This window comes from Sinocyclocheilus anshuiensis, unplaced genomic scaffold (assembly GCF_001515605.1).
Source record: "Sinocyclocheilus anshuiensis isolate Anshui unplaced genomic scaffold, SAMN03320099.WGS_v1.1 scaffold63, whole genome shotgun sequence".
Classification (NCBI taxonomy): Eukaryota; Metazoa; Chordata; class Actinopteri; order Cypriniformes; family Cyprinidae; genus Sinocyclocheilus; species Sinocyclocheilus anshuiensis.
In genome coordinates this window covers 3,014,066-3,022,651 of record NW_015552625.1, presented here as the reverse complement: position 1 = coordinate 3,022,651, position 8,586 = coordinate 3,014,066, and positions in this window count along the sequence as shown.

Genomic DNA, 8,586 nt, shown 5'->3' with positions numbered 1-8,586 from the left:
ACTCAAAAGCCCACACCATGTACAGGATAGCAGTTCCAGATAGCAGGAACATTAGGAGTGGCCAAATCAACAGTTTGGTACATTCTGAGAAAAAAAGAATTCACTGGTGAGCTCCGCAACATAAAAAGGCCGGACGTCCACGGAGGACAACAGTGGCGGATGATCGGAGGAATCTCTACATGGTAAAGAAAAAGCCTTTCACAACATCCAGCCAAGAGAAGAACACTCTCCAGGAGGTAGGTGTGTCACTGTCAAAGTCTACAATCAAGAGAAGACTTCACGAGAGCAAATACAGAGGGTTCACCACGAGGTGCAAACAAGGCCTGATTAGACTTTGCCAAAAAACATCTAAAAAAGCCAGATCACTTCTAGAAAAGCATTCTTTGGATGGCTGAAATTAAGATCAACCTGTACCAGAATGACGGGAAAGAAAAAAACATGGAGACGGCTTGGAACAGCTCATGATCCAAAGCATACAACATCATCTGTGAAACATGGTGGAGCAGTGTGATGGCATGAGAATGCATGGCTTCCAATGGCATTGGGTTACTGGTGTTTATTGATGCCATGGCAGAGGACAGAAACAGCCGGAAGAATTCTGAAGTGTATAGGGATATACTGTCTGCCCAGATTCAGTCAAATGGAGCAAAGTTGATTGGGTAGCGCTTCATAGTACAAATGGACGATGACCCTAAACATACAGCAAAAACAACCCAGGAGTTTTTGAAGGTAAATAAGTAGAATATTCTGCAATGGCCAAGTCAATCTCCTGATCTCAACCCGATTGAACATGCATTTCACTTGTTAAAGTCAAAACTAAAAGCAGAAAGACCCACAAACAAGCAATAACTGAAGTCAGCTGCAGTAAAGGTCTGGCAAAGCATCACAAAGGAGGAAACCCAGTCTGTGGTGATGTCCATGAGTTCCAGACTTAAGCCAGTCATTACCTGCAAAGGATTCTCAACAATATATTAAAAATGTATATTTTATTTATGATTATATTTATTAGTCCAGTTACATTTGACCCCCTGAAAACGGGGGAACTGTGTATAAAAATGGTTGTAATTCCTAAGCTTTTTATGTTAAATTTTTGTTCAACCCCTTGAATTAAAGCTTAAAGTCTGCACTTCAATTTCATCTTGATTGTTTCATTTTAATTCTATTCTGGTGGCATACAGAGCCAAAATTATGAAAATTGTGTCAGTGTGCAAATATATAAGGACCTGACTGTATTTGTCATGAACAAACTTATGTGATTTACATTTTACTATTTGTTTTTCTTACTTGAATGCTTAAGTTTAGGTGTAAAGTAAATAAGATGTAAAAAAAAGTAATAAACTATAGCCTACACTTGTTTCTTTCTTATTTGTTCTTTTTTCTTTTCTTTTTTTTTTGCATCGGTTATTTATAACAACAAAGATAAAATAAAAAACTGTATTGTGATTATTAATCTAGTAATGATTATTAAGAAAAGAAGTGGAGGAAAAGATGTAATGTTGCTAGGTGATTTTGCTTTGGAACTTTCAGAAAACTTTAAATCAGTTTTTCTCTAAATTTACTTTGCTGACTCCATCGACTTCAAATGGTGTAGCTCAGTCATTTTTCATCCAATTCCATACATCATTTTGAAGGTCTTTTATCGGAGAATGTAAAAATTAAAATAACTAATTTTTGAAAATGTGCTCGTGACTCATTTTGCCAGCACAGGTCACACATAGATTTCTCTAAACTTTTAAATTTATTAAACTTTACTGACTAATACGTTTCGCAACCCAGGTACTGTAAGAAACCTAATAATAAATGGTGATACAGTTCATCTGGGATATTTTTAAAAATTCAATCTATTTTGCAGCCCTACTATGAATCACCAAATCCTCCTCGCAGTGAACTGGGTAAACAGAACCTAGCAGACATCACAGAAAGCATCCACTTTATTTCCAAACCAACTATAGTTCCACAATTGTAGTTCCTAAGGGATCAGCACTCATACCCCCTTTTACACCAAACCACTTAGTAAAGCCATCACTCATGGCTAGCTCTCATAGATTCTCCCATCATTCTTTTGCAGATGATATTGAATTAGTTCTCTCTATTCCACCCTCTGACAACCAGATTCCTCATGAATCACTGCATGTCTGCCAAGCATTTCTGCCTGGATAAACACCCATCATCTAAAGCCGAATTGATCAAAAACCGAGTTGTTGTTCATCTGGCCAAGAAGCACCCTTGCCAAGACCTTGTCACTTCAATAGACAACCCAGCCATCTCACACACTCGGAAAGCCAAGAATCTTGGTGTCACACTGGACAAGAATCCTCTTTTTCGGAAGTACTTGATTCTCACTAGGTTGTGTACTAGCTGTATTAGGCTTATTATACTCATAGCACTCATTTGTGTTTGCATTTTGCACTTCTTTTCTAGCAGGTTCTAGCCAAAATGCATGCTTGCCATCTGTTGATCTCTGTGGTCTTGAATATGATACTAAAGGACTTTTATAAGCTTCTCTGGATAAGAGAATCTAAATGCCTTTAATATAACTTAATTTTCTTAACATGTTGAAAAGTAGGCTGACTGACATATAGTGCCAATGACCTGTAGAATATTATTCAGAACTTGTCTGCTAATAAATGAAGTGTCAGTGTGCTTTCCTTTCGCTGTATTTTTATTTTTATTTTTTTTCTAGAATAGCATTTTTAATTGTTATTTCTGTCCATATGTAATCTATTATTTTTGCAGATTTGCACAATGGAAAAATAACTCGGACACAATGTGATTGTTCATTTTTTAATTTAAAGTTCTTATTTCAGTTTAAAGATTTTAAATGTTAAACTGGGCTTTAAACATTTATCCTGGAACAACTCAGGCAAAAATGTAATTGAATTTGACAACCATGAGTTGCCTTAAGTGTTTATTGTGTACTTGTGGCTTCTCAATTATATTAATAATGAACAGGCCTCATGGGTCCTAGTTTTTCTGATTTCTTCTCAGAATGATATAAAGAATGGCTTTTACTATTAACCATGCTTATCTCTACATATTGACAATACAATTGAAATAAAGGAAGATGGATGTGGCTTTAGTGTGTGCAATTTTGTTTGTAATACTGTTTTTCGCTGTAGCTACATGCATAAATTATGCTGGCAGTGTCTGTGACTGCACCATCTGAAGCATTTTAACTCTAATGGGATCTTACTGATGTGTTGCAAGATCTTATATATTTTCGCATAAAGACAATAACTTGTTACTTAATAATTGCACAGCAAATCTGAAGCCACCATGATGTCACGTTGTTTTCACAGCTTGACCTACAACATGCTCATGCTGCTTTTCAAACAGAATAAATGGATGCATTAGAACAGGCACAATGCTGCAACTCTCTGAACTAGTACATGAATAATGCATTGTTATTTCGGATCAACTACAATATTCCAAGTGAGCCAACTTTTGCTCTGTCTCTAAAAATTTAAAAACAAACAGACCTTAAAGGTCTTCCAATTTTAAGTCTACAAAGATTTACCAGCATTTTAATATGTTCAGTAATTTCTATTTACACATGAACTGTGTAATTTCTGTGAGACTCCTGGCATCAAAGATAATTGCAAAAATAATTAGTTTTAAACAAATTGCTTGGCCTCCTCTTGCGTTTATTTGTTCAAGAGATATAGATTTTTGGCAGAGCAAGTCTTGGCTCCTTTTTGCCATTTGAAGTTCTTTGTTGTTGTACATACCTGTATGCAGTGGGTCATGCTGAGAACCACAGAAATAATACGTTCTCGCACTTTCATTGTGTTCACTGGTCTTTTACCCATTCTGGCAATAAAATATAAAACATACTTATGAAGAAATAATATAACAGTGTTCACAGCAGTGAAGAAGCAGTTGCTTGCAATGTTTGAGATGTTCCGAAAATGGAAAAAAAAAAAAACTTCCCTCTACCTCCTCATGCCTAATAACACCCTTTAGCCTTGACTCTATTATATAGTACTGCACAACATCATATACCTTGTGCAACTCTCAATATTCAGTGAAGTCACCATAATTAAGCTAGTCAATTACAGCATTATAAACAATTTTAGATACAATAACTGGAGCTTTCAATAATTAAAAAATGAGAGCAAAAGGGAATTGCTATTTAAAGGCAATTTGAACATTTTAATTTGGGTCACAAATAAACCAGTTTAAACTTTTAATGCACTTGTATATTTAATGTACCCGTTAATATTGATGTGTTCGGATCATCTGAATATTTCATACCTTAGAAAACATGGGGAAAAAGGAGATAAATCATGCTTCGAAACTCTGCAGAGATTAAGTGGACAAGCGCAGTTTCGTTACTTTACTTGCAAGCTCTTCATATCCACCTAATGATAAGAATATATTTTGTTTACTATTATACTAAAATGTGGAATATAGTAAGGTAAAAAAAAAAAAAGTGTAAAGAGTGAGTAGGTGTGTTCAAGCGTAGATTTTCATTCATTAATTGCACAAAGAACTGCATTTACAAAATTCAGTATTGACCTAACCATAGTTCCAATATTTTTGAGTCAGTTACTATTCTTATCTTCCATCACTTCCATTACTCATCTGATGTCTCAATATCTGTAGGTGGTCTAAGGGCGTAAATCAAATTTGCACCCTTCTTTATGAATAACATTGAATCACGACCGCATCTCTGATGCAAATGAGCCTGCTGATTCATAAACTGTCATATGTAAATATCAGCATGGTTAAATGGTCATAAATCCACTATATGATTAGATATATTTATGGTCAATTGAATTTGTGTGAGCAATCGCTTCTTTGAATATTTGTTGATACGCAGTTGTCCAGAAGGACTATTTTAGAGGGATTTTTAGGAATATGTTACTAGTCTGCCACACTGGAAACAGACAGATCATCAGCGGCACTTGTTTTTGCATGTCATTTGTGTTTCTGAGCATGCTTAGCTTGTGTTAAGCATTCTATTTTGGTATTTTTGACTTTTTTTGATTTTGTATATATATAACACTATACCAGTCAAAGGTTTAGTCTTTCTAACTGTTTTTAAAAGAAGTATTGGTGCAAACTTGTTTGAACACGGGAACATTGCCTAAAACCTATATACAAAAACTATATATGCAGAACCCAAAGTATGTACATTGCAATTTCCCAAATGTGTCCATCTTCTGAGCAATTGAATGCTGAAACATTGTCTTACCTGAAAGCGGGTCACCTGTGCACCAGAATCCTGGTTAAATCTAGCTCTTTCATGAAGGAAGCCTTTTTTTTCTTGACATTATAAAACATTTCAGCACTCTTCCATATGCATTACTCCAGAACATATTATCATAACAGTGTACAGCAAAATTGAGAAATCAGGCCACTTTGACCCTCCATTTATGATTTTATGTTTATGATTTTATGGAGTATATCTGAGAGACCATCTCACCCTGTGGGTTCAAATCTACAAATAGCTAAGATCCCACTCCCGTTGGGATTGCACAAGCTCTTTTTTTCTGCCTGTAGGAAAAATATTGGTTAAAATAATAAACTGGAGGCTCTTGAAGTTATACTGTAGCTGTTCTCAGCAGGAGTGAAGCAGGTTCCTACCACTGGCACAATATAAAAAAATTGTTTTTTAGAAGAAGAAAAAAACGCAAGTCGAGTATAAGTCGCATTTTATTATTTCAGTCAGAAATAGGCCTAATGCCGATGCAAAATGTTTACATTGAAAAAGGTTTGTCTTTATTTGTGTACATTCACAATAAAAACAAATATTTGTGCTTTTGTAAAATAAGCCTAAAGAAAAATAGGATGCTGCTTTCTGCCATCTGATTTCCTTTCGCGCAGCACAAAAATGAACCGTTCAAACTCTGCATAGGCTATAGTCTAGGCTACTTGTTGCACAGTTTGTCTTTCGTTTTCTTAATTTAATAAGTATCGATTACTCGATTACCAAAATAATTGTTAGTGACAGCCTTAAAATACAGTAAGTACACTTATTTTGATGTGTTGAATGACAAACACATATAGACTACTTGATTTTAATTTTAACTGTAGTGTGTTTTTCAATATTACATTTATAGTTTTTATATTTTAAATGTTCTTTGCAAATTCATCATTAAAAATATTTTTAAATACATGATGTACAAGTTTAAATAGAAATGAAACAAGTACATTTTAGTTTGCTATAAATGTTCATCAGTACATTTGACAGTACACTTTAGCCATATTTGAACGACAATATGAAGTAATTATGCAATTACATATAAAGATGTACTTAAGTCCTACTTAAGCGGGTCAAAAAAAACATTCTAAAGTTCAGGTCAAGACGCCTTTATTTATCTAGCACTAATACAGATTGTACAGAGAGTTCAGTTATCTAACTGCATTTAATACTAGTACATTTCAATTTAATTGCAATTAATATTCACTTAAGTGTCTGAAAAGATTACATTCAACTTGCACTTAAGTACCGGTATATATTTTTTTATTTCATAGTTTATATATATATATATATATATATATATACCACAAGAGACAGTTCACCTAAAAATTAATCTTCAGTTGTTATTTATTCACTTCCGTGTTTTTATAACATTAAAATGAAAAGTGCTGAAGCTTTATTTTTAGTTAGTGTGTATACTGGTGTCTGAAAGCATATGATTCAAGTCCATGCTTATCTTTTTCTCAAACACATGTGTTTCCCCATTTGTGATGTCTGCTTCCAGCCAGTGGCATTTTTCATTACATCCCCACTTACCCAAAGGACTTGAAAACAGGGATTAAGAAAAGATGAAAGGCATCTTTAGGAGTACTGTTCTATAATTTATTCAGATCAGCTCAGCTCCACACTGCTGTCTGCTTGTTTAGAACAGAATAATGAGGCTTGTGGTCAAACACCGTGTTTAATTGCTGGGAATCAGGATCATGATAATGGTTTGTTCTTCACTGTTTATGGTAGCGTTCGCTTGGGGAGTGGACTCTTTTCTTGTTTGAGTGTTGCAGATTTGATACAGATGTTTGACAGTATGCAAGATGAGATAAGAAATGTAATACTGTTGAATTAATCACAAAGTACAACGATGAAGAGGATACATTTAAAAAGAACTGCAGTGTGGCAGAGCCAACCTTATCCTTGAGGAATATTCCAGAAATAATGTTTTGCTTCCTGTCGTTGCTTTAAAACTCCATCAGGGGTGTTTCAGTTTTATGTGATTCTCATTTAACAGTGACAGTTTAATATCAAAAACATGTCTCTGAAGTATCCAAATTGCATTATTGGTGGAACTATGGGATATGGAGAAAATGAATAGTTTTTCTGTATACTGCTGGTTTTCAAAGCTAGTCACACTCTATGCATGTATGTGTGTGTGTGTGTGTCTGTGTGTGTGTGTGTGTGTGTGTGTGTGTGTGTGTGTGTGTGTGTGTGTGTGTGTGAGAGTGTGTGAGAGACTAGCTCTGCTCAGCTTCCAGATCGATTACAACTGTTGATGCTGACAAATTATGGTAATTTTCTAACTGTCTCTGAACCATTATAGTGGTGATTATTTTCACAGTGTGGTCACCACTATAAAAACTGCAGCTTGATGGCGAAGGTACAATATCACTAAAATCCCTGCTGTTGCATTTCAGAGACAACAGAGAATTCTGACTCTGTTTTTACAAAGTAAAAGATATCTGTAACATTGTGAAATATGTTTAAAATAAATACATTTTAAATAAATGTAAAAAAAAACATTGGAGTCATTACTCCAGTCTTCAGTGTCACATTCTTTAGAAATAATTCCAATATGCTGATCTGCTGCTCAAGAAATATTTCTTATTATTATCAATGCTGAAAACAGTTCATAAGATCAGAATTGATCTGAAATAGAATAAAAATAGAATAAACATTTATCTGAAATACTCTTTGAAAAACTTTTTTTTTTCATTTTTATTCTGTTTTTGTGAATTATGCCGTTTTGTCACAATGTGCTTTTTCATATTCAAATACAAGTTGAAATGGACTAAAATGTGAGTGAATCTGAACAACAACAAACATTAATTCAATTCAATTTATTTACAAATTCAAATTAATTACAAATTAAAGGGATACTCCACCCCAAAATCAACATTTTGTCATTAATCACTTACCCCCATGTCGTTCCAACCCCCTAAAAGCTTCGTTCATCTTTGGAACATAATTTAAGATATTTTGACATATACTCTTCTGTGTCAGCCGCGCTGCACGGACGCGCTGTTTTCGTTCAAATCAAAGCGTAAATACAAGTAGAAAACGTATCCTTGTGTCGCGGCCAGTGGTGGAAAGAGTACTGAAAAAATATACTCAAGTAAAAGTACCGATGGCATCATGCCATACCTTTTACACATTTACTCGAATTGTTATGCTGATAATACAATTTGTAAGGAAAAATGCATTTTAGTATTTCTGGGGAAACTTTTTCAAAGGAAAAGACACATACACACGTGCGTGCATGTCTCTTTGCTGAGCCGCTGCGGTCTCGGTGAATCAACAGCATTTATTTGATCCAAAGTACAGCAAAACAGTAAAATTTTGAAATATTTTCAAAATAATTTTGAAAATAGCTAAAAATAGCTATTTAA